We start from the raw sequence: 27,551 nt of genomic DNA, 5'->3' as shown, positions 1-27,551 counted from the left end.
CAAGAAAGGAAAGCTAACTTCGGGCGGAGCCGAAGCTGATATACCCTTGCAGTTGTGCCATTCCTGATCGTTCAGTTATATGGAGGCTATTGGAGGCTAAATTTGTCAAATAAGATTATTTTGCACAAAATCTGTACCAATTCCCATCTTTCTAACTTAAAAAACAGCAAAGTTATGCCCATGCCAATCATTCAGTTATATGGCAGCTATATGATATATTCGGCCAATCCTTATCAAATTTGGCAATCAAATTTTTTTTTCCAAAATAGAATCCGTACCAAGTCCCATCTTTCTAACTTAAAAAACATCAAAGTTATGCCAATTCCGATCGATCTATGACATGATATGATATGATAAGGATATGGTCGGCCGATCCTTATGAAATTTTGTAGACAAGATATATTGGCCAAATATAACATGTGTGGAAAGTCTCAACCCTCCAACCTAAAAAACACCAATGTTATGGCATTTTCGATCAATCAGTTATATGGCAGCTATAGGATATAGTCGACCGATCCCGGCCGTTCTGACTTATATAATACCTGCAAGAAAAAAAAGGATGTGCGCAAAGTTTCAACTCGATAGCTCCAAAACTGAGAGACTAGTTTGCGTAGAAACCGATAGACAGACGGACAGGCGGACGTACTTTAAAAATAGTAGAGCTAAAGTGAATAATAAAGTTATACATAAATTTTATTAAATATTGTCAATACATATGAACAATTTCCTGCGGACAAAAATAAAGACGCATAAATTATTCCAAAATCACTGTCGCCCCCTACCCCTCGTTTTCGATATTGTAAATATTTTCCAATAAAATAGATAAAGTTCAGCCAAAAAATTATTTTATATATTTGTGCATAAATAATTGGTACATACAAATAGATGTAGCGGTGGACTTATCGTTTTCGCCTCCCTTCGTTATCTGCTGCTGTATGTATGCACGTATATGCAATTTTGGCGCCTTTTGTTCAACGGAACGCCAAGTGACGCGATTCCCTACAATTTGGTTCAGTACATTGTATTCAGTGTCACTGGCGAACAAATATTTAAATGCGTAGTGCTTCGACTATATTTTATTCGACTATCAATTAATTATTGTTTTCGTTGGTTGGAAATTAATCATTTATTTTTTATTATAAAAAATTACAATCCACAGAACTTTACTTTAAAATAAACATTTTAAATAAAAGTAATTTCATAAAAAATAATTAATTATTATTATTTATTTATTTATAAAGGAATTGCCAACAATTTTAAAGTGCGGGCAATTTTTGCTTTTGTGTTAAGCAATAGCTACAATGGCCTTCTGCTTAAGATCTATTTTATAATATTTAACATGTGTGGTGTTCTTAATTAAGTGTTAATGACTAAGTATTTTAATTAGATTCTATTTACATATGTATGTATATGGAAGTTTCAATTTATATTGTGTGGTACATTTTTATGTTTTTTAGGAATTGTACTGTTTGTTGTATATTATCAAATGAGGTGATGTCAGTTAATGTTTGTTTTAATTTTAGTTTTGATCTCTCTTGCTGGAGGGCAGGACAGTCGATTAATAAGTGTTGTAGGGTTAGTATTGTGTTGCAGTTTGGGCAGATTGGAGGTGGTGTTTTAATAAGTAAGTGACTGTGGGTTAGGTTGGTGTGTCCTAGTCTAATTCTTAAGAATTTAATTGAGTCGGCTCGAGAGATGTTTTTGCTTGCTTCACTGTCGTGGTTGATGTTTTTGTAGTGTGATGAGGAGTGGTTGAGTATTTCGTATTTGAGGGATTGGGTGTTCCGTTTAATGTGTTTAAGGATGTCTATTTGGTTGAAGTTGTTTTGGATGATAAGAGGGAAATTATGGGCTTTTTTAGCAGTTTCGTCTGCGAATTCGTTACATATGATCCCGCAGTGTCCTGGGACCCATAGTAGCAGAATTTTATTTTTATTGTCTTTATTTAATATATTCCTTATGGAGGAGGTGTAAAAGTTGTGGTTTTTGATGTTGTCGATTTCTTGTAAAGCTGAGAGGGAATCTGTGCAGATTACAAATTTCCCTCCTTGTTTGCTGGCGTAATTGCATGCTTTAAGGATCGCTGATATTTCGGCTGTGTATATGGAGAAGTATTGAGGTAGAATGTGGTGTTCTATAATCTCGTTTTCTGTTGTTACGCTGAATGACACTCCGTCAGCTGATTTCGATCCGTCTGTATACAGGAAATGTCTGTTTGGTAGTGTGTTTTTCAGTTCGTTGAATTGTAGTTGCTAGGTTAAGGGTGGTGTATCTTCCTTGGGTAGAGTGTGAAGTGAAGTGTTTATATTTGTGGTGTGGTGCAGCCAGTGAGGGGTCTTTTCCCTTTTGCATGTCAGCGGTGATATGTGTATATTAAGATTTTTTAAATGTTCTATTGTGTTGTGCAGTGAAGACGGGAATTTTGGGGTTTTTTTAGAGTTTTTTATTTTGTTGTAAATTTTTTCTATTGGCGAGTTCTTGGAGTTGATTATAATTTTGATATTTTTTTGCGTTGCGTATGTTGTCCTATGTTCTATCGGTAGTATGTTAGCTTCGTATAATAGGTTATTGATTGGGGTTGTGCGGAAGGCGCTTAAGGCGATTCTTATTGCAGAGTGGTAAATCGTTTTAAGCTTGTTTAGTGTCGATTTTGGTGCATTTCCCTATAGATGTATGCCGAAGTCAATTTTAGACATTAAAATGGAGTTTACCACGTATATGATTGTGTTTGTGCAGAATTTTTTGCTAGACAGGCATTTGATTACGTCTAGTCTTCTGGATAGTTCCAGAGCTAGGTTATCAATGTGTTTGTTCCATTTGTAATTTTTTGTTATTGTTATGCCAAGTATTTTAAGGGACGTGACATTTTATAGGGGAGAGTTGTTGGATTGCAGAGTGAAATTGCAGTTTTTCTTTATATAGATATGCAGGTGCTTGCACTTGCTGGTTGAGAGTGATGCACCAGAGTAGTTGCACCATTGATTGATGTCGTTTAGTAGTGGGTCTATGTTAAGGCTGTTTTGTATTTTACCTAGTTTGTACATTATAGTAAAGTCGTCGGCGTATGCAGTGAATTCTGTATTTTCGTGGGTAGCTAGTATTTTGTTGAGTTGGTTAAAGGCTATTGCAAAGAGTATCACTGACAATGGAGATCCTTGCGGTATTCCGTTGTATAGTGGCTGGGGGTTGGAGTAAGATTTGTTTACAAGAACTGAAATTTTTCCGTTGGTGAGGAAGTTTTTTGTATATCTTAAAATCTTTGGGCCAATTTTCCAAGCATTGAGCTCGTCAATGATGCTGTGGATGCCTATCCTGTCGAATGCTTTGGCGAAGTCTAGCGAGATAATCGATGTATGGTTTTTCCTTGAAAGAGATGTAGTTATCTGATAATCTAGCATAGCTAGAGAATCAGAAACCGATTTTCCCTTTCTAAATCCCATTTGACGGTTATCTAGAAGCTTGCCATTTGTGGCTAGCCACCATAGCCGTTTAGCTATTATTTTGTCAAGGACCTTTGATATGCATGGGTTGAAGGAGATGGGTCGGTATGAGTTGACGTCGGTTTTGTTCAGGTTTGTTTTAGGAATGGGTATTATACTGCTTGCCATGTATTGCTGAGAGATGTGTGATTTGAGTATGTTGTTGAATAGATTCAGAAGTCTATTTTGTAGTGTTTTGGATAGGTTTTTTAACATAGGATAGCTTATGCGGTCGCGACCCGGCGTTTTCCCCTTTAGTTGGTTGAGTGCTGCAAGGAGTTCTATGAAAGTTATATCCTTTTCTATTTTAAGAGCTGCAGGTGACGGGATGTGTGTGTTAAGGATCGGGTTGGATTTCCTTTCTAAGAATATTGCATGGAAATGGTTGTCTCGTGAGGTATTGGACCAGTGGGTGGAGAGGGTGTTACCTATTTCATTTCGATCTAGTATGCTTTGTGTTGGGTCGTTGGGATTGGTAAGACAGTGGATGTTGTGCCTAGCTTTAAGGCCGCAGAAACGGTTAATTTTAATCAAAATTTCGCCGATGGGAGAATTTGGGTTAATTTCTGCTGTGAAGTTTTCCATTGAAATTTTTTTTCTAATTTTTATTTCCCGCTTAAGTTTAGCGTTGGCTTTTTTGTATGTTAGTATGTTTGTAGTGTTGATGTTTCTCTTAAGTATATTCCAGGCAATTCGTTTTTTAATTGTTGAAGTGTTTTATCCCACCATGGGACGTTCCTCTTTCTCTTAGAGTGGCGTGATTGGGGAATGGCTTCATTGGCGGCCAGAATTATTATTCTGGTTATATTGGCGGCTCTTTATTAATATTTGAGCTAGGGGGTTTGTCAGTTGACAACTTGTCTGCGATATCCTTGAATAGGGGCCAGTTTGCTTTTTTAAGGTTAAATCTTGGTCTTTCAGTGGGATTGTTCATGTTGTGTTCTTCGAATAGGTCGATGTGTATTGGGTAGTGGTCGCTACAGGCCAGGGAGCTATCTGTATGCCATTTGGAGTTCAGATTCAGAGGGGGAGAAGCAAATGCGAGATCTATGTGTGTGAAAGTGTGATGTGTGATAAAGTGGGTTGCTGAGCCGTTGTTCAATGTTATGAGGGAGGATTGATTTATAAATTTAAATAGTGTGTTACCTCTTTTGTTGTTGTTTATTGAGCCCCAGCTTCTGTGCCAGCTATTGAAGTCTCCAGTTATTAGTAGGGGAGGTTGTAAATTGTCGTATATGTTTCTTAGGTTTTGGATTGTGAAGTTCTTGTTGGGTGGTATGTACGAAGATGTTATGGTGATTTTAATTTTTGAATATATTGTTACTGCTATTGTGTCAAAGTCAAAGGCGTTAATTGGTTCATTATGATGTTGCAATGAGCCGTCGCTTTCGCTATTAAGTTGGTTCTTGTTTTTATTGTTTTTTTTTTGGTTTTTGTTCATTATTCTCTTTAGATTTTAAGGATTTGGCGAGGGTGTTGTGTTTGTTTGTGTAGATTCTAAGTTTAAGTTCTTCCGATATGGAAGAGTTTAGTGATGAAATAGGAGCTAATGTGGAGGTGGATGCTGTGGGTGGGGTGGTGTCCATGTGCGAGATCGAGATCATCGTATGTTGTTGCGTTTCTTTGTTGAGGTTTAGTGACTGCAGGAGTGATGGCAGTGTTCTTGTAATTTTTTAGATGCTTGGATGAAATGGATTGCGGTTTGGTGGTTGTTGATGCTTGGATGTTAGATTTTTCGGTTGAAACGGTGGAGTATAAAGTTGGTTGGTGGATGTGTCGAGAATGGTATATATTTAGAGCGGTTTTGTGTTCCACTTTTTCTATTGTTTTGATAGATGTCAATTCCTTTTGTTTAAAAAATTCAGGGCAAGATTTGTCTAATGGGCTGTGCTTATTGTTTGTTAGACTGTATTTACAATTAATGCAGAATTTGTCGTTGGAGCATATTTCGTCTATGGCTGTGTGTTGTTCGGCTGAGCAGTTGTTGCAGGTTTTGTTTGATGTGCAAGCGATTATGGGGTGTCCAAGTCTAAGGCAGTTTCTGCATCTCATTGGGAGAGGGATATATGGGCGTATATTTACTCTCTCATATCCTATCATCATTGTTTCTGGGAGGGTTAATGATGCGAAGGTTACGATGATCAGTCAAGTTTTTTTGGGTTCATTGTTTTCAATTTTTTTAATTTTGCGTATTTCTGAGACGTTTTGTGGTTTAAGTTCCTGCAAAATAGTTTCGTCGTCAATGTTGCGAAGATCGTTGGAGTATATGACTCCCTTGGAGAAGTTGAGCGTTTTGTGTTCGCTAACTATTACAGGAAAGTCGTGGAAGGTGGTCATTTTTTTTAGTTTTAGTGCTTGCAGGTTGTTTTTTGTTTTGACTAATAATGATCCTACTTTTGTGACTTTGACTGTCTCCATTTCACCATTGCACGTGTAGTCTATTACTTTTTTAATCAAGAATGGGTTCAGGCCTTTAAATGTATTATTGTCTGTTCTATTTATGGTCATGAATTTCGATTCTGTGTTGGATGTTTTAAATAGTCTATTTATGTCGGGGGGCATTTTTTAATAGTTTTTGGGCACCTGCCCTTTTTTTTGTTCTGCCTCTCTTTTTCCTCTTTTTGCTCTCGTTTTTTGTGTTTTTTGTTTTTGTATATCACTGGCTTATAGTTGTTGGTTTTTTTAACTGATAAGGTTTGTTTTTTTCTTTTTGTCTACTGGTCGTTAGTCACACGTCTTTACACTTCGCAGCTTAGTGGTACTGAATTAATTATTATTGTTTTCGTTGTTTGTACCGGAATTTAAATTAAAATTTATTTAATTTTATATACATATTAAAATTTTATTTATTTATTAAATTTTAAATAATTTTTAAATATTTAAATTTCAACGAATTCGCTTCTTTTTAGAAAATAAATAATTGTAGAATGGAGAGTAATAAACCCAAAATTAATTCCACGACCCTTCATGATTTAAAAAGAAGATTAAATGTTAAAGTTAAAAGCATTCGCCGGTTGGCGAGAGGAACGTTTGGAAGATGGATTACTTCCTCTAAACAAAACCGAGCTATAGCGCAGGCTTCAGGTTTTAGATGAGGCAATTTCTAAAGCAAATGAGTTGCTAGACCAGATCGAGCAAATAGATGAATTAGATGATTTCGGAGCCGAGTTGGAAGAATTAGGAATAACTACCAAGGCAAGGATTATGTCCTTATGTAATGCCTTTAATTCAGCTGAAGTCTCCCATCCAGCTACTGCAATTTCTGCAGCCCCAACTCGAGCTCGACTTCCCAGTTTCACATTGCCAAAATTCAGTGGAAATTATTCGGATTTCAAAAATTTCATAAGTCTTTTCGAGTCATTAGGTGACAAAGATGTGACTGGTGGTGACGAAGATGTGTGAGGTGACAAAGAACATTCCTATTATTAAGAAATTTAATCATTTAATTTCATGCCTCTATGGTGAAGCCTTAGGAACTATCAAGGCATTCCAGGTCACAGAGAGTAATAATGACAAACCTATCGCTAGTCTAAAAAGAGTCTATGATAACAAATATCTCATCTTTTTTAGTTTAACGTTCCGAATAGAAGGACCAGAAACTTTAGTCCTTTATTCTTAAGCCATTGTAGATCGACATATGCACAGCATGATCCCATTAGGATTTTATGTTCGAACTACAATGGTCTGTATAATATTATTTCTCTTTCCTCCCAGTCAAATTTGAAAACCTCCATTTTAAATTACCTACAAGAACATACTAATTCTTCCTCGTTTTCTTTATAATCCTTCTATTTAAACTTATATACTATACTCATTATACTAATTTGAATTTATTCCCGCGATTCGAGCCGTACGTTATGCGGCAGGCGCCCCTCGGTCGGTTGGGCGGGAGGTGGGCTGTACGTATGCAGTGGGAACCGCGCGAAAAAAAAAAAATCTTTGCAAACCAAATAAGTCAATTGTTCATCATCACAAAAATTTCCCAGCCGTCTGCGTCGTCGTTGAGGGGTCTCATGGAGACCCCTCAACGAAAAAAACAGGAGAGTTAAGTTGCTATGTTTTGCAAGCAACTTAATAGAAGTTCGTTGGCTTTGGTGGTCTGGAGTTTCCGATCGACTTTTGGATTTTAAAAACAATTTTAGGCTATCACCCTGACTAGTTAGTGAAGTGAAATTTTTTACCCTACCAAAGAACTTGCCATTAGCAGACCTTAGCAAACCTTAGCGGATAGATATGTTAATTAGAGCTGAGTCATTTTTCCGGTGTCTAGCCTGAATTGCCAAGAAGAAATATAGATATTAGAATCAATAGACTACAAATTCTTGGAGTTGATTATAATTTTGATATTTTTTTGCGTTGCGTATGTTGTCCTATGTTCTATCGGTAGTATGTTAGCTTCGTATAATAGGTTATTGATTGGGGTTGTGCGGAAGGCGCTTAAGGCGATTCTTATTGCAGAGTGGTAAATCGTTTTAAGCTTGTTTAGTGTCGATTTTGGTGCATTTCCCTATAGATGTATGCCGAAGTCAATTTTAGACATTAAAATGGAGTTTACCACGTATATGATTGTGTTTGTGCAGAATTTTTTGCTAGACAGGCATTTGATTACGTCTAGTCTTCTGGATAGTTCCAGAGCTAGGTTATCAATGTGTTTGTTCCATTTGTAATTTTTTGTTATTGTTATGCCAAGTATTTTAAGGGACGTGACATTTTATAGGGGAGAGTTGTTGGATTGCAGAGTGAAATTGCAGTTTTTCTTTATATAGATATGCAGGTGCTTGCACTTGCTGGTTGAGAGTGATGCACCAGAGTAGTTGCACCATTGATTGATGTCGTTTAGTAGTGGGTCTATGTTAAGGCTGTTTTGTATTTTACCTAGTTTGTACATTATAGTAAAGTCGTCGGCGTATGCAGTGAATTCTGTATTTTCGTGGGTAGCTAGTATTTTGTTGAGTTGGTTAAAGGCTATTGCAAAGAGTATCACTGACAATGGAGATCCTTGCGGTATTCCGTTGTATAGTGGCTGGGGGTTGGAGTAAGATTTGTTTACAAGAACTGAAATTTTTCCGTTGGTGAGGAAGTTTTTTGTATATCTTAAAATCTTTGGGCCAATTTTCCAAGCATTGAGCTCGTCAATGATGCTGTGGATGCCTATCCTGTCGAATGCTTTGGCGAAGTCTAGCGAGATAATCGATGTATGGTTTTTCCTTGAAAGAGATGTAGTTATCTGATAATCTAGCATAGCTAGAGAATCAGAAACCGATTTTCCCTTTCAAAATCCCATTTGACGGTTATCTAGAAGCTTGCCATTTGTGGCTAGCCACCATAGCCGTTTAGCTATTATTTTGTCAAGGACCTTTGATATGCATGGGTTGAAGGAGATGGGTCGGTATGAGTTGACGTCGGTTTTGTTCAGGTTTGTTTTAGGAATGGGTATTATACTGCTTGCCATGTATTGCTGAGGGATGTGTGATTTGAGTATGTTGTTGAATAGATTCAGAAGTCTATTTTGTAGTGTTTTGGATAGGTTTTTTAACATAGGATAGCTTATGCGGTCGCTACCCGGCGTTTTCCCCTTTAGTTGGTTGAGTGCTGCAAGGAGTTCTATGAAAGTTATATCCTTTTCTATTTTAAGAGCTGCAGGTGACGGGATGTGTGTGTTAAGGATCGGGTTGGATTTCCTTTCTAAGAATATTGCATGGAAATGGTTGTCTCGTGAGGTATTGGACCAGTGGGTGGAGAGGGTGTTACCTATTTCATTTCGATCTAGTATGCTTTGTGTTGGGTCGTTGGGATTGGTAAGACAGTGGATGTTGTGCCTAGCTTTAAGGCCGCAGAAACGGTTAATTTTAGTCAAAATTTCGCCGATGGGAGAATTTGGGTTAATTTCTGCTGTGAAGTTTTCCATTGAAATTTTTTTTCTAATTTTTATTTCCCGCTTAAGTTTAGCGTTGGCTTTTTTGTATGTTAGTATGTTTGTAGTGTTGATGTTTCTCTTAAGTATATTCCAGGCAATTCGTTTTTTAATTGTTGAAGTGTTTTATCCCACCATGGGACGTTCCTCTTTCTCTTAGAGTGGCGTGATTGGGGAATGGCTTCATTGGCGGCCAGAATTATTATTCTGGTTATATTGGCGGCTCTTTATTAATATTTGAGCTAGGGGGTTTGTCAGTTGACAACTTGTCTGCGATATCCTTGAATAGGGGCCAGTTTGCTTTTTTAAGGTTAAATCTTGGTCTTTCAGTGGGATTGTTCATGTTGTGTTCTTCGAATAGGTCGATGTGTATTGGGTAGTGGTCGCTACAGGCCAGGGAGCTATCTGTATGCCATTTGGAGTTCAGATTCAGAGGGGGAGAAGCAAATGCGAGATCTATGTGTGTGAAAGTGTGATGTGTGATAAAGTGGGTTGCTGAGCCGTTGTTCAATGTTATGAGGGAGGATTGATTTATAAATTTAAATAGTGTGTTACCTCTTTTGTTGTTGTTTATTGAGCCCCAGCTTCTGTGCCAGCTATTGAAGTCTCCAGTTATTAGTAGGGGAGGTTGTAAATTGTCGTATATGTTTCTTAGGTTTTGGATTGTGAAGTTCTTGTTGGGTGGTATGTACGAAGATGTTATGGTGATTTTAATTTTTGAATATATTGTTACTGCTATTGTGTCAAAGTCAAAGGCGTTAATTGGTTCATTATGATGTTGCAATGAGCCGTCGCTTTCGCTATTAAGTTGGTTCTTGTTTTTATTGTTTTTTTTTTTGTTTTTGTTCATTATTCTCTTTAGATTTTAAGGATTTGGCGAGGGTGTTGTGTTTGTTTGTGTAGATTCTAAGTTTAAGTTCTTCCGATATGGAAGAGTTTAGTGATGAAATAGGAGCTAATGTGGAGGTGGATGCTGTGGGTGGGGTGGTGTCCATGTGCGAGTCGAGATCATCGTATGTTGTTGCGTTTCTTTGTTGAGGTTTAGTGACTGCAGGAGTGATGGCAGTGTTCTTGTAATTTTTTAGATGCTTGGATGAAATGGATTGCGGTTTGGTGGTTGTTGATGCTTGGATGTTAGATTTTTCGGTTGAAACGGTGGAGTATAAAGTTGGTTGGTGGATGTGTCGAGAATGGTATATATTTAGAGCGGTTTTGTGTTCCACTTTTTCTATTGTTTTGATAGATGTCAATTCCTTTTGTTTAAAAAATTCAGGGCAAGATTTGTCTAATGGGCTGTGCTTATTGTTTGTTAGACTGTATTTACAATTAATGCAGAATTTGTCGTTGGAGCATATTTCGTCTATGGCTGTGTGTTGTTCGGCTGAGCAGTTGTTGCAGGTTTTGTTTGATGTGCAAGCGATTATGGGGTGTCCAAGTCTAAGGCAGTTTCTGCATCTCATTGGGAGAGGGATATATGGGCGTATATTTACTCTCTCATATCCTATCATCATTGTTTCTGGGAGGGTTAATGATGCGAAGGTTACGATGATCAGTCAAGTTTTTTTGGGTTCATTGTTTTCAATTTTTTTAATTTTGCGTATTTCTGAGACGTTTTGTGGTTTAAGTTCCTGCAAAATAGTTTCGTCGTCAATGTTGCGAAGATCGTTGGAGTATATGACTCCCTTGGAGAAGTTGAGCGTTTTGTGTTCGCTAACTATTACAGGAAAGTCGTGGAAGGTGGTCATTTTTTTTAGTTTTAGTGCTTGCAGGTTGTTTTTTGTTTTGACTAATAATGATCCTACTTTTGTGACTTTGACTGTCTCCATTTCACCATTGCACGTGTAGTCTATTACTTTTTTAATCAAGAATGGGTTCAGGCCTTTAAATGTATTATTGTCTGTTCTATTTATGGTCATGAATTTCGATTCTGTGTTGGATGTTTTAAATAGTCTATTTATGTCGGGGGGCATTTTTTAATAGTTTTTGGGCACCTGCCCTTTTTTTTGTTCTGCCTCTCTTTTTCCTCTTTTTGCTCTCGTTTTTTGTGTTTTTTGTTTTTGTATATCACTGGCTTATAGTTGTTGGTTTTTTTAACTGATAAGGTTTGTTTTTTTCTTTTTGTCTACTGGTCGTTAGTCACACGTCTTTACACTTCGCAGCTTAGTGGTACTGAATTAATTATTATTGTTTTCGTTGTTTGTACCGGAATTTAAATTAAAATTTATTTAATTTTATATACATATTAAAATTTTATTTATTTATTAAATTTTAAATAATTTTTAAATATTTAAATTTCAACGAATTCGCTTCTTTTTAGAAAATAAATAATTGTAGAATGGAGAGTAATAAACCCAAAATTAATTCCACGACCCTTCATGATTTAAAAAGAAGATTAAATGTTAAAGTTAAAAGCATTCGCCGGTTGGCGAGAGGAACGTTTGGAAGATGGATTACTTCCTCTAAACAAAACCGAGCTATAGCGCAGGCTTCAGGTTTTAGATGAGGCAATTTCTAAAGCAAATGAGTTGCTAGACCAGATCGAGCAAATAGATGAATTAGATGATTTCGGAGCCGAGTTGGAAGAATTAGGAATAACTACCAAGGCAAGGATTATGTCCTTATGTAATGCCTTTAATTCAGCTGAAGTCTCCCATCCAGCTACTGCAATTTCTGCAGCCCCAACTCGAGCTCGACTTCCCAGTTTCACATTGCCAAAATTCAGTGGAAATTATTCGGATTTCAAAAATTTCATAAGTCTTTTCGAGTCATTAGGTGACAAAGATGTGACTGGTGGTGACGAAGATGTGTGAGGTGACAAAGAACATTCCTATTATTAAGAAATTTAATCATTTAATTTCATGCCTCTATGGTGAAGCCTTAGGAACTATCAAGGCATTCCAGGTCACAGAGAGTAATAATGACAAACCTATCGCTAGTCTAAAAAGAGTCTATGATAACAAATATCTCATCTTTTTTAGTTTAACGTTCCGAATAGAAGGACCAGAAACTTTAGTCCTTTATTCTTAAGCCATTGTAGATCGACATATGCACAGCATGATCCCATTAGGATTTTATGTTCGAACTACAATGGTCTGTATAATATTATTTCTCTTTCCTCCCAGTCAAATTTGAAAACCTCCATTTTAAATTACCTACAAGAACATACTAATTCTTCCTCGTTTTCTTTATAATCCTTCTATTTAAACTTATATACTATACTCATTATACTAATTTGAATTTATTCCCGCGATTCGAGCCGTACGTTATGCGGCAGGCGCCCCTCGGTCGGTTGGGCGGGAGGTGGGCTGTACGTATGCAGTGGGAACCGCGCGAAAAAAAAAAAAATCTTTGCAAACCAAATAAGTCAATTGTTCATCATCACAAAAATTTCCCAGCCGTCTGCGTCGTCGTTGAGGGGTCTCATGGAGACCCCTCAACGAAAAAAACAGGAGAGTTAAGTTGCTATGTTTTGCAAGCAACTTAATAGAAGTTCGTTGGCTTTGGTGGTCTGGAGTTTCCGATCGACTTTTGGATTTTAAAAACAATTTTAGGCTATCACCCTGACTAGTTAGTGAAGTGAAATTTTTTACCCTACCAAAGAACTTGCCATTAGCAGACCTTAGCAAACCTTAGCGGATAGATATGTTAATTAGAGCTGAGTCATTTTTCCGGTGTCTAGCCTGAATTGCCAAGAAGAAATATAGATATTAGAATCAATAGACTACAAATTGAAAAAAATTCTGGTCATTGGAAGAAGTTAAACCTTCTAAAAAGATGTTGTCGCCAGAACAGGAGTTGTGCGAGGAACATTATCGAAAGACTACTAGTAGAACTACTACTATACTTCCTTCAGGTCGATTTAAAGTCAAACTTCCATTTAAGTCTTTATATGATATATGTGAGAAACCAAGCGTTTTGGGAAACTCACTCGAGATAGCCAAACCCCGTTTTCTGTCGGCCTGCAAGTAATAAAGTTCTTCACACTACGTAATACCCCACCATCCACACAGAAATATTTAAATGATTTGTTGATAGTCGGTCCAACAATTCAGGAAGAGCTTTACTCAACTCTTCTTCGGTTTCGGCTAAACAAATTCGCTCTGAAAGCCGACATAAAAAAAATGTATCGCCAAGTAATAATGAATGAAGCAGATTGGCGATACCAGTTGATAGTGTGAAGAAAAGACCCATCTGAGTCCTTTAAAATATGCAAGCTCAACACCGTTCATATGGCATTGGCCCAGTGCGGTGTTCCCTGGCCATAAGGTTTTTAAAGCGGTTGCGTGAATCCCTCGAGCTGTTAAAGTTATTGGGTCTGACTTTTAAGTCGGCGACATGTTAACGGGTGCTGGTTGCGTGGAGGAGCTAGAGACACTTAAGTCTGAAGTAACTCAGGTTCTTCAAAACGCTGGGTTTGAATTGAGTAAGTGGTTTTGAAACTCGCCTGAAGTTACTGCATCCGAGAGCATCGTTAAGCAAATAACACTTTCGGACTCAGAGCTGACTAAGGCATTAGGAATCGCTTGGGTTACCAAAGATGACGTGCTTAAATTTGAAATTGGTACTTCAGTCATGGGTCAAAGACTAAGCGGAACATTCTTTCGGTGACATCAAAGCTAATCGTTCCTCTTGGATTAGTAAGCCCAATCCTTATTACAGGAAAGATCCTGTTGCAGGTGCTTTGGTTTAATAGGCTAGATTGGGATCGGTCGATTCCATTGCATTTTTAATCAGCGTGGAACAAAATTCAGCTTGCCTTGCCACAGGTAGAATATATCTCAATACCGAGATTTGTGATGAGTGAGCCGATGTCACCAATTAAAATTCATGCCTTTTCAGACGCATCTATGTGAGCCTATGGAGTCTGCGTCTATATTCGTTGCAAATCTGCGGAAGGTATTATATTCTCGTTGTTAACTGTAAAGTCCAAAGTAGCGCCGTTCAAGACAAAGACGTCCCCCATCTTGAGTTATGTGCCGCTTACCTACTCGCAGACCTCTGTCGCAAAATCAAGCCTCTTATAAAAGTACCGATCGAACGCAGTATACATATATTGGTCCGATTCAGAAGTTTGTCTTCATTGGATACGTTCCCATCCATTGTCGTTGTCAACGTTCGTATCAAATGGAGTTGCTGAGATTCAAGAGTGGTCAGAGGATAGCACGTGGCGGCATGTATCAACTAAACAGAACCCGGAAGATATCGTGTCAAGTGGTCGAGACGTAATGGAGATGGTGGAATCAATCTGGTTTACAGGTCCATCGTTTTTAGAGGAGCCGGAAAATAAGTGGCCAACGAACGGTTTGATCTGTCACCAAAGCTTTTGCAGATGGAAGCAAAAAATAATGTAGTCGGATTAACCACAATGGTCTCCACCTTATATTTATTGGAAATGATAGAAGGATCACTTAAAACTGTTGTGAGTGTTCGCTTTATAAAAAAGTGTACAAATTTAGTAGTTCCTTTTGATGGTGTACCTTTACCTGTCGAATATCAAGAAGCTTTTAATAAAATTGTCCAGTTAGTTCAAGAGCACGAGTATCAAGAGGAAATTAAAAATATTCCAAAAAACCTTGTTGTTGGTCCAAGTCTACAGAAGCTAAATCCATTTGTCCAAGATGTTGGGCTTGCCTTTTGGGTTGCGGGGGCGACTAGCTAATGCTCCTATATCGTACGATGCCAAGTTTCCAATATTATTGACGCTCTCAATTTGTTTAAAGTTCCGATACATGCACGAGTCGAATTTTCATGTGGGTCCACGAGCACAGCGACAGCGTGTTTGGATAGCAAGCGCGCAGGAAGTCTGCAGTCGGATAGTACGGTCATGCAAGCCTCATCTGATTGCTCAAATCATGGGAGACTTACCCCTAGATCGAATCCTTGCTTTTCGCTTATTCTCCATATGTGGCGTGGATTTCTGTGGCCCTATTGAAACGACGTTGAAAATTCGTGGTAGACCACCCTACAAGTCCTACATTGCCCTGTTTGTTTGTTTTGCGTCCAAGGCAGTTCATTTAGAAGTTGTGTCTGATGTAATAACATGATTCCTTTTTATTGGAATTTCAAAGGTTCGTTGGGCGCCGACGATATCCGCAGATCGTGCACTGCGACAACGCGACGAACTTCGTTGAAGTGGCATGGGGAGCAGAAAGACGTCAGGAAGGGCGATCTGGTCCTGGTCGCAGAAGATCACCAGCCGCCCAACAATGGATCACCGCCAAGGTCGTTGTCGGAAGGGTCAGGGTCACTGTCATGAGGACTAGCTCTGGAGCGATATTTAAGAAGGCAATTCATAAGCTGGCGAGGCTGGCAGTTGGTTGAAGCCGGATAGAGGCCTTCAATGGGGCCGGTGTAGCATGATTAGTTAAAAATAGATACATAAATGAAGAACGAAAACAAACTAAAGTCTAGTATAAGTTAGCATAGCGCGGAGCGGGAACGAAATAAAAGCTCAGTTGTGCTCTCTTGCTAATTCGCCCCGCTTCGCCGCAATCGATAAGATAGACTTAAGTTTAAATTTTGAATATATATCGAATTACAACTATAATCAAGCTAATCAAAATTGTTATTGTAATTTGCTTTGCCTATGCTGGGAGCTGAACATGTATATGACTTTGGTCTACCCATATGACAGAACAATCCAAAAACAAAGGAGGTACGAGAGCAAAGCAGCTGGGCATCCCTAGTTTAAAGTCTTTAACTATTGAATAAGTCTCCAACGCGTAGGAAATCTGCTATTGGTGATGTGCTTGTGGCGAATAATTATCAGCCTACTCTGTCGTCTCATTTGTCGCTCATATCTCTGGCCACCCCAAAGGCTAGGCCTGGGAAGGATTCGGCTTCCTCTGTTACATCTGTGCGATGTCCTCTGTTGCATCGTTCATTAGTTTAATCCCCTTGAAAGTCAACCAATAGGGTCATCAAGCGTCCGGATCTCAAGTACAAATTGATGCTGCAGTTTTACTTACTGTGACACCAAAACCCTTACAAGTGATCTCACCACCGAATTTATTTGTTTATTTTTTTCCGGCTTGCCGCTTACACTTCTGAAAATAAATTATCGGCTAACATCGAAGCCAAAACATAAGCTGATATGAAGATGGCGATCTTTACTATAGTTTTTTCAGAAATTGGTTAAAGTCGGAGATCTTAAGCTCCGAAGTTTGTCCAGTAAGTTCACCTGTTTTAGACGTGATCGACCTCTGCGAATTAGAGGAGGAGTGATAATTTCTGAAAACTTCAAATTCGCTTTTAAAGAGGTAAAATCGCATGAATTTGGAGACATTAGCATTCATATAATTTTTTTCCGTCAATCTTTATATGTTACCTGTTCTTATATACACCCTTCGTCCGAACCGCCCACATATTGGCAACATTCATCCGCTTTTAGATTTGTTTCTAATCTTCCGTCTGATTGTGACCAGCTGGTAGCTCTCGGTGACTTTAAAATCCCAAACTCATGTTGATAAGCCTATGTTGCCTATGTTGATAAGTCACCATTTTTATAGCTTAACACGCACAACGACTTCCTGTGCGCATGTTTGACTGCTAAGCGTATCATCACGTATTTAGATTCGCTACTTTGAAGCCAGTCGCCTATGAAGGTATTTCGCATTATAGCGTCCACCGCTTCTGGGTACTTGGAAATATATATTGCTTGGCGTTCTTTTCCCGAACATACAAGGTGAGTTCCAAAGTATACAAAACTTTAAAAAACAAACAAAACAAATAGTTTTTTTGGCAAAATCAATTTATTTTATTCAAATTAGTCTCCTTCTGCTTTAATACAGCTTTTTGCACGGTCCAAAAGCATGCCGAACGAGTTTTTTAGCTCCTTGCCCGGTATAGCGGCCAGTATGCCGATGCAAGCATTTTGAATGTCCTCTACGTCTGCATAACGCTTTCCTATCGTCGGCAAATGCATTTTTCCGAAAAGGTAGAAGTGGCACGGTGCCATATCAGGTGAATACGGGGGTTGATGCTTAAAATGTGATTTTTAGTCAAATAGTCGGTCACAACCGTCGATCGATGAGACGGCGCATTATGGTGCAACAAACGCCAACCATCTTCGCGATATTCGGGCCGAACACGTCAAATACGGCGCACCAAACGCTTTAAAACTCCAAGGTAGAATACCGCATTAACGTTTTGGCCGGGTGAAACACATTCTTTGTGGACAATACCCTTGGAATCATAAAAACAAATCAGCATTGTCTTCACTTTTGACTTCTCCAGGCGCGATTTTTTGCGTTTCGGTTCTTCCGGCGCCTTCCATTTAGCACTTTGGCGATTCGTTTCGGGATCATATTGAAAACACCACGTTTCGTCACCAGTCACAATCTTTAATGATGTCCTTCGAATGTTGAATTCTGAGCAATTTTTGGGCGTCAGTTAATTTGTGCGGATCAAACCGTGCACACACCTTTTGTAAGCCCAAATGTTCGGTCAAAATGAGATAAATCAATGTCAATTCTATTTCCATGAATTTCAATGATGATTTCGGCTGAATTTTTATGAATTCACGCACAGTTTCGATGGAATTTTCGGTGATCACGGATTTTGGTTGACCCTTATGTTCATCGTCATTTATGTCCTCACGACCACTTTGAAAACGTTGAAACCACTCGTGCACTCTGCTACGGGATAGGCAATCATCGCCATAAACTTGTTTTATCAATTGAAACGTTTCGGTAAAAGTTTTATCAATTTTAAAACAAAATTATATGTTGGCTCTTTGTTCAAAGCTCATTTTCGCACCGCCATGCAATCTTTACTGGAAGTTGATAACGGATAGCAGATTCGAACGCACCAGTTGACATATAGGTGGCGCCACTAGAGGGCGCTAGATTTAAAAAGTCCTGTTTACTTTGGAACGCACCTTGTACGTCGTCGCTGATGGTTAACACGATGCTACAAAGGTCATAACGGTCATAACGTTTCTGTTTGGTTCTCGACTTGTGTCTCCGTACCTCCAAAGGTATTGCTGGGCGTTCTGATCTTCTGCTCGAATCTTCACTTGGTGGATCTCTCTTATGTCTCCGTTGATTCCTATACGCCTCTATCTGATACGATACACAGGCCGACATTAAAAACTATCCACGCATAATTTCAACTGCTCCATAACCATTACGCTTCCCTGAACCAAAGTCCAAAACAAACATAGGTTCCACAGTTTCCGCGTCATATCAAAGAAAAGAAATTAATCAAATTTTACCATATATTGAATTAGTCGTTGTAATCAATTGCGTTGACCATCATTGTTTTTAGTACATATCATTTGGAAATATATGTGTAGTTACTCAAATTAAAAAATGGCATCTAGCAGTTCCGATTTTCTACATTTACTTTTGTGCTTTTATGATTTCTCCTCAAACATTTTCCAATGGAAGACTTTTTTTTATACCCTTGCAGAGGGTATTATAATTTTGGTCAAAAGTGTGCAACGCAGTGAAGGAGACATCTCCGACCCTATAAAGTATATATATTCTTGATCAGGATCACCTCCTGAGTCGATATATATGAGTCGGTATAAGCATGTCCGTCTGTCCGTCTGACCGTCTGTCCGTCTGTCTGTTTCTACGCAAACTAGTCTCTCAGTTTAAGTGCTATCGAGTTGAAACTTTGCACACATCCTTCTTTCCTTTGCAGACATAAGTCGGACCGGCCGGGATCGGCCGACTATATCCTATAGCTGTCATAGAACGATCGATATGGGCATAACTTTGGTGTTTTTTAAGTTAGAAAGATGGGATTTGTTACAGATTCTATTTTGGGAAAAACAATCTGATTTGTCATAAGGATCTGAATTTCATAAGGATCGGCCGACTATATCCTATAGCTGCCATATAACTGATTGATCGGAAATGCTATATCGTTTTTTTTTCTAGTACATATCATTTTTAAAGTGTATGTGTTCCAACTTAAATTAAAAAATGGTATCTAGCAGTTACCATATCTTTGGAATACTCATCCAAAGTTAAAATCTCCGATTTTCTACATTAATTTTTGGTCTTCTATGATTTTTCCCCAAACATTTTCCTATGGAAGATTTTTATTTTCTTATTGAAATCAGTAGATCATACCATGTTTTAATTTCGGATTTAAAAAAAAACTCGAAAAAATTTTATTGAATTTATTATAGGTGGTTAAACAATATTTTCTTCAACTAAATTGGAGGTTTTAATTTCATATTTTCAAAAAGTCATGGCTATCTACAACTTCTGTAAAGCTTTACTAAACAAGCTGAACCTGCAATAGATACGTTTTGAACAAAGAAACAGTTTTAGATAGCCATGACTTTTTGAAAATATGAGATCAAAAACTCCAATTTAATTGTATTCCAATATAGTAGAATATACCATCTACTGATTTCAATAGGAAAAAATGTTTGAGGAAAAATCATAGAATAACAAAAATAAATGTTGAAAATCGGAGAATTTAACTTTGGATGAGTGTTTCAAAGATATTGTAACTGCTTGTTGCCATTTTTTAACTTGAGTTGATACACATACGTTTTCAAAATAATATGTACTAAAAACAATGATGGAAAACACAAATACACGACCTGTATAATTCAATATATGGAGAAATCAATTTCTTTTCTTAGGTGTACCTTAGGTGGGTGATGAAACGTATGTTTTTTCTGGGCTTTGGTTCAGTGGAGTCTAAAGGTTACGGAGCATTTGAAATTTTACGTAGAGGAAAAAAAAATTTTAATTGTCGGCTGTGTTATCAGAATAGGTTAAGACGGCTGGCCGTTACTGGCATAGAAAATGCTCAACATTTTCTTCCTCTTTTTTTCGCCTACAGCGGCGGCAGTAGTCGTTGTTGGGTGAATTCTTTCGCCTGGCATGCGTTCCCACTAGTCAGTGCCCCGTAATGACTCTAATAGCAGTGCTGATGCGGGTCCTGTCCATCTTAAGTAATTGGGATGCTCTTTTGTTTGAGATATTGGGTCAATAGGGAATGAATTCCCAGCAAAGTTGGTTTCTCATTTGTTGGCTTCTCTCAGTTGAAGTTTTGATGAGGTTATTGGTATACCATGAAGCGGTTTGGTAGTGCCTATGCGAGCCAATTCCAATTCCTGTGACCATGGACCCAAATGAGGCTTATGTCATACTGATTGGCCATTTCGTGAAGAGATGATTTACAGTCTGAGAGCGTTTTCAAGTTGCTGGTGACCGAGCGACTTAAACTTGCGATCGATTTGTTCTCTTAGGTGTACCGCGGAAACTGTGGGTGATAGAACCTATGTTTGTTCTGGACTTTGGTTCAGGGGAGCCTAAAGGTTATGGAGCTGGTAAAATTATGCGTGGAGATTTTTTGCTGTTGGCCTGTGTAATTACATAAGTTGTTGATCAGATCAGATCAGATAACTACATAATTACATAAGCTTTGTAATAATGGTTAGCTGGTAATGTCAATATAAAAGAACTTAAGTGCTATGTACTAGTTCTGGGTCTGCTGACTCAGATCGAATGGTATTGGCTTTCTTCTGAGCTCGCTGTCAGTAAGTCGGTCATTCTGTTTTTTTTTTTTTTTTTTTTTTTTGCGCGGTTCCCGCTGCATACGTACAGCCAACCTCCCGTCCAACCGACCGAGGGACGCTGCCGCGTAACGTACGGCTCGAATCGCGGGAATAGATCCGAGATAGATAAGCGAGGATTAGGAGAAAGATATTACGAGGAAGAGTGTTGCACAGATAAAGCGGTTAATATAAGCGATTTAAGATTGTTAGTAGGGCAAAGTGACAAGATGTGGTAGAGACCATTGTAGTCCGAACATAATACCCTGAACGGATCGTGTTGGGCATATGTCGAACTACAATGGCTGAGGAGCAGAGGATGAAAGTTTCTGGTCCTTCTACTAGGAATGTTAACATTTAAGCGTGTTAGTAAATGCTGGCTGTCTATATTTCCATAAATAAGATTATATAAAAACATGACACCCAGCATCGTTCTACGATTTATTAATGATGGTAAGTTGATTAGTAAAAGTCTACTATGATAAGAGGGGAGGTAAAGATTTGCATCCCAATTAAGTCCCCTAAGCGCAAAAGTAAGGAAGTTTTTTTGTACAGATTCAATGTGATCTTGGTGTACTCCATATTGAGGCCCCAGACACACGATCCATACTCAAGAATCGGACGCACCAGTGATGTATATAACGTTTTAGTTATGTACGGGTCATTAAATTCTTTTGACCATCTTTTAATAAAACCAAGCACACCCATAGCTTTATTAACCATGGTAGATACATGGTCGGTAAATTTAAGTTTCAAATCTAATAGGACACCTAGATCGTTAACCTGAGTTAATCGTTCTAAGGCGTTCCCATAGAGAAAGTACATAGCCTGGTGAGGACTAGATCGGTAAAAAGACATAAGTTTACATTTCGATCCATTAAGCTTTAGGTTATTTGCTAAACACCAATTTTGAAGTTTATCCAAATCGGATTGAAGTCTAGACGGGGACGCTGGTGAATTTATACTGAAGGCATAGCTTAACGTCATCAGCGTACATAAGTACAAGTGAATTAGTTAAGGCAAGGGGCAAGTCGTTAATAAACAGAGTAAAAAGTAGGGGTCCAAGATGGCTTCCTTGGGGCACCCCCGATGTGGCACGGACTAAACGCGAGGTAACATCTTTAAAGAAAACACGTTGGGTTATCCCTGATAAGTAGCTCGAATTCCACATAAGAAGATCAGTTGGAAATCCCAAAAGACTGAGTTTACTTATAAGAAGCGAATGGTTAACAGAGTCAAATGCTTTACTGAAGTCAGTGTATATGACGTCTGTTTGTAAGCCATTCCGGAAGCCATCCGTGATAAAAGATGTTAGCTCCAATAAGTTGGTAGTGGTGGAGCGGCGCTTCATGAAGCCATGCTGGAACGGAGTTATTATTGAACTACATAGGTGTTGCAAATGTGGAGTGATAAGTTTTTCAAAAAGCTTTGGAATTGCTGACAATTTAGAGATGCCTCTATAATTAGCAGCGTCGGATTTTTTCCCTTTTTATGCAGCGGAATAATGAAGGATTCCTTCCACATAAGGGGAAAGATCGAAGTTTCCAGCGATAGATTAAAGAGTTTAACAAGCGGTTTGCACAGTGCCTCGGCGCAGTACTTCAGAACACAGCCTGGTACTCCATCAGGGCCTGGCGAATACACGGGCTTAACCTTAAGAAGATCCGATAACACACCACTTTGATCGAAATATGGGCAAAATATAAGGTTGGCTGATTGGATATTATAAGTGTAAGGCTGAGCTAAACTGCTGCTAGGTGAATAGGTAGTTTGAAAAAACTGTGCAAAGAGATCGGCCATTGCCTGATCGGTGTTCGCATAAGAGTTCTCAAACGTAAGCAGTGGGGGAAAAGATACATGTTTACGCTTAGTGTTTACAAAGTTATAAAACTGCTTCGGATCCTGAGTAAACTGAATCCGTCAGCGGCGAATATAACTCCTATAACATTCTGCGTTATGCACGGTGAAGTTGGACCGAGGTACTAAATATCTTGAATAACTAACTGTGCAGCCAGATAATCTATGTTTGTTTAAAAGTCTACTCATACTATTCTTTAAATTTATAAGGTGCCTTGTATACCAAGGCGGATTCGTTGAAGCGGACGGATATTTCCTCGGCACGCAAGCCTCGAAAAATATGTTCAAAGTGTAATAAAATTTTTGTAATGCGATGTTTATATCCTCGCATGCCAGTAAATCAGACCAATCAAATTCCAAAATTAACTTATTTAATTTCGTAAAGTCAGCCTTACGAAAGAAACGAACTTTCTGAGATTTAACTGTAGACTTAAGGTCAAAAAAGTAATTATTTTCGATTGAAACCTCAAGAGTGGGATGATATGGATCCTCAGGGTTAGAAAGGGGCAAAGTTCTGGAAAGAGTAATTCCATCAGGATCAGAAACGAAACATAAGTCCAACAGCCGACCTAAAGAATTTCTAACGTGGTTAATTTGCCCGAGTGACATGTCAAACATGACCTCAGGGAAATCATGGTGGGAGTTAAGCTGTAAAGACGGTGACTTTTCAACATTTGACCACATAAGTTCCGGAATATTAAAGTCACCCATAGTTATCAGCTGGTCACCATCAGACAGACGATCGAAAACCAAACGAACAGCGGACAAATGTTGCCAGTATGTTGGCGGTTCGGACGAAGGTGGTATGTACGAACAGGTAACATACAAAGATTGATCGGACAAAGTGATTTTGATGCAAAGAAATTCAACGTTACCAAACTCTTGTGATTTTACCTCTTCAGAAGCGAATTTGGAGTCTACAGAAATTAGCACTCCTCCTCCCCTTCGCAAAGTTCCATCACATCTAAAAGTGGTGTACCTACTAGGAAAAACTTCGGAGCTTAAGATCTCCAAGTTTCTGTAAATACAATAATGTGGGATGCAAAAAAAGAACTATCAGAATACAGTTTGGGAAGTTTACTACGTAACCCTCTTGTATTCTGATAGGTAAGTGTTAATGAAGACATTAGTTTTTTGAGATTGAGGAAGATGAGGTGGAAGGTTGATCAGGGGCCTTAACATGTGGGAGTTTTACACCCACAGGTTTGGTTATCTTTTTTTTCACCGTACTTGGCTGATGTTCTTGGACGAAAATGGCCAAAAGCTGGCGGAACAGATCGTCTTGAACATCTGCAAGGGCACACGTATTTTGAAAGATGACGTGTGCCTGGTGTAAGAATATTTAAATTTTGTAATATCCACCACCTTTATGTCGACTTTTGCTTTGGCTTTGATGTAAGCCGAGATATCAATCTCCGAAGTATCAGGGGCAAGCCGGGAAACAAAAATGTGTTTCGATGGTGGGATCACCTGCAAGGGTTTTGGTGCCGCCGTAACTAGTACTGCGGCATCAGTGCGTACCGGGGGTCCGGATGGTTTATTACCCTGTTTGGTGACTGTTACAGGAGTTTCAATTATTGGGTCTGGGATCACTTGAAGCGATGCCACAGAGGACATATCGGACAATTGCTAATTGATTCCGAGACATTCGGAAGCCGAATTTTTCTCAGGTCCGGCCCTTGGGGTGGCCAGAGATATAAGCGGCTGCATAGTTTTCGGCTTAGCAGGCTGAAGATTATTCGACACGAGCACATCACTAAAAGCGGATTTCTTACGCTTTGGAGACTCATTTAGTAGTTGAAGGCTACTAAACTGTGTATCAAGCGCACAGAGTTGGTCATTGATTTTTCGAAAACCACTAATCAACTCCTTGAAACCGCTTTTAGTCTGCCTCATGAACGACCTCATTTCGTCCTGAACAGCACGACAACCATCACAGCAAAAGTGGAGGCCAGACCTACGCGAGATTGCATCCCAAACTGAGGCCGTGAACCCGGCACACTTAGCGTGTAAAACGTTTTCACAGAGCCAGCAATGGATGGTAGGCTGGGAAGACGAGATTGTCTTATTGCAAGACTTTAATGCACAGACCAATTTAAAATCCATAATTATTAAAAATTTAAATAATTAATTTATGAAAAATTATTTAAAATTAAATAATTAATTTATTAAAAATTATTAAAAATTAAATAATTAATTTATTAAAAATTATTAAAAAAATTAATAATTAATTTAAAACTATTATTTGATTTTATTAATGAGGAACCTTGAACCACTGAACCAAGGAAACGAGAAGGGGAGATTAAAGAGAGCAGTTAGTGCAAGTTAGTAAGATTTAAAGAAATAGAGATAAGAATCTCTATTGAGCGAGAGTAGAAGCAAAAGAATAGCAACAACACCGTAGGAGATGAAGAAGCAGAGCAGGGCTATGTTTGGAAAGTAAATTAAATAACAAATTATTTTACCTCCAAATATATCACTGCACACGCGAAGCGATACGGATCTAAAAAATTGCAATTTGTTTTTATATCAGTAAAGAAATAAACACCGATTGTTTATAGAAAGCTTATTGCAAATTTTACAAAAACGTAGTGCGCACAAAAAAAACACGTCCGTCCGCTTTAAGATAAAGAGAGGAATGTCAAATATTCTTATCACTGATATTGATGATTCCGGCCTCTGGGCCGATTCCGGTAATATCTGTTAGAGGTGGGTTATTAGATCTTGGCACTGCGGTGCTAACAGCAGTGATTGGGTAATCTAAAAGAGGCTCTGCCAAGTTATGCGGAGTATACTCCTCATTTTACTCTATTGTTTAATTTGAAGCCATCAGTGAAGAAGCTTAGTGCGTTCTCTGGGCCTGAGGTTAGGACGCACCATTCCATTCTATTTGGAATGAGTGTCTGGAGAAATGGCGCTCATATCATCACAAAGTGAGTGGGGGTATTTTCCTGTGAAAAGGGGGACGACAACGTCTAGCTGTGTATCGGAAAGTCCTCTTAAGTGATTTCAAAAAACTGACTCATCTAGAAACTGTTCCGGTAGATATAGGTTATTTACAGTCCTTAAGTTGCGCATCTCGAACTTGTGCGAGAATTTCTCGGTTAATGAGATTGTCAATTTATCCTCTTGGACTCTGGTATTCGTAGCTCTGGTCAACGTAGACAAAGTTCGTCCGAAGGACCATCGATGCCATTTTTTTCGGTAAAGGCATCTCAAGCATAGCTTATTTTGTTTTACACACTTCTGTTTATCCAGGGGACTCAACCGTTTGAACTCATGGCAGTCTTCTAATTTATATGGTCGACGGTAACGGTCGTCAGACATTTTCCTCGAATAGCCTACAGACCTGGTCCCTTTAGGCACTTCTGTAATATCTTAAGATTCTCCTGGTTGCTAAATCAGTACCGATTAGTGAATTGCTCCTAGTTGACGATAAATAGTGGCCATTCTTTATAATTACCACTGAAGTAGGGCAGGTCTTTGCGGATTACTTTGCTTGAAGTTATCTGGGCTACTGTAAGGACCGAGCCCGCTGGACTCTTGTGACGGAAATGATAAAATGACTCCGAGATTCTCTGAAAATGTCAATGATTATTTACTTCAGGTGTTGGCCTTATTGATAATAAACATGATATATGAAACTTTAATCTAAAGTTTTCCTTTCCGTTAGTTCAGAATGATAGTTCTCTAGCATAATGGGAAACTCTGTAAACAGAGATATACATACATAATTTAATAAAATGCAGTTCAGAGAAACACTTCAATAGAACGCACATATCTCTCTATATGGACATAACACAACAATAAATGATAACAATAACAATAAATGAAGTATTTTTTTGCCCTAAAGTTACTCAAAATCTAATATCTGCAAAGAAAATGCAAGATGCTTAACATACCGGCGCACAGTCTCTTGACCAAACGTCCGTAGGCGTTGCCCCATTGGTTGTTGTACTGCCTCTCGCTCGTTGCATCAGCCTCCTTGCCCATAGCTCAATACATCAGCCTCCTTCCCTTCTTGCACTCTTTGCGGATAGACTCGATCTCGCTGCTTCACCAATATACCGGGGTGTGATGCCTTCGATAGCGGCTTCGAGCTTAGCTGTGAAGGCGTCAGCTATTTCATCAGCGCCGCCAGCTGGGACGTTGCCGATTTCGCGTGCTGCCTCGGTAAAGATCCTCGTTTGGAGCGTGTCTACTCTAACATCTCGAAGGTTCGTTTCTCTCTGCTGCCCTTGCTGAGTCCTCCTGCCGATTGAGGAGAGTAATGGCGGTAAAACAGATGCTATATGCCAGTTAGCATCGGCCGCTATAGAGGGACTGGCGTAGCTGGTCTATGACTAAGCCTGCCAGGCTGCCCTTACAACTCTACCTCGTGCGTTGGTTCTCCGGTAGCCCCACACTTGCGCCCATGCAGTAAAGCCGCCGGCAACTAGGATTTCGGATGTCGTTTGCCAAGTCTTCTAAATTCTTCAAAATCATTAATTTTATAAAATCAAAAACATTGAAAGCTAGGGTTGGTGCGTGTTAGAAATTATATACTACAGACTTGTCTGGAACGTCCGCATTTCCCTCGCGTACAGTGTGCTGTAGTATATCCTGTGCCACAAAACTGCACAGTTTTGTTCCTGTAGCTTCCCCTTGTATTTGGCCCAGCAGCTGTCGCTCAGGGCAGAGTCCTAGGGCCCAATCTGTACATTCTCTTCGCCCTCGATGCTCCCCTGTCCCGATCAGAGGACTCTATGTGCCTATGTGTATGTGCCACATACGTTGA

The 27,551-nt window shown here is 38.9% G+C and overlaps 1 protein-coding gene and 1 long non-coding RNA gene across 3 annotated transcripts in view; both read right to left on the bottom strand.

Annotated features, from left to right (window-relative positions):
- Positions 1-27,551, bottom strand: part of LOC123257855 (inhibin beta chain) — a 180,448-nt gene that overhangs the window by 21,684 nt on the left and 131,213 nt on the right. The window lies entirely within an intron of this gene.
- On the bottom strand, positions 8,410-11,686 carry LOC123257857. The gene is made up of 2 exons (XR_006507920.1): positions 9,949-11,686; positions 8,410-9,849 (listed from the first exon to the last, which is right to left on the bottom strand). It is a non-coding gene; the product is annotated as an uncharacterized LOC123257857 (long non-coding RNA).

This window comes from Drosophila ananassae (assembly GCF_017639315.1).
Source record: "Drosophila ananassae strain 14024-0371.13 chromosome 4 unlocalized genomic scaffold, ASM1763931v2 tig00000071, whole genome shotgun sequence".
NCBI classification, from domain to species: Eukaryota; Metazoa; Arthropoda; class Insecta; order Diptera; family Drosophilidae; genus Drosophila; species Drosophila ananassae.
The sequence above is the reverse complement of the archived record's forward strand: the minus strand, read 5'-3'. Positions and strand labels throughout refer to the sequence as shown.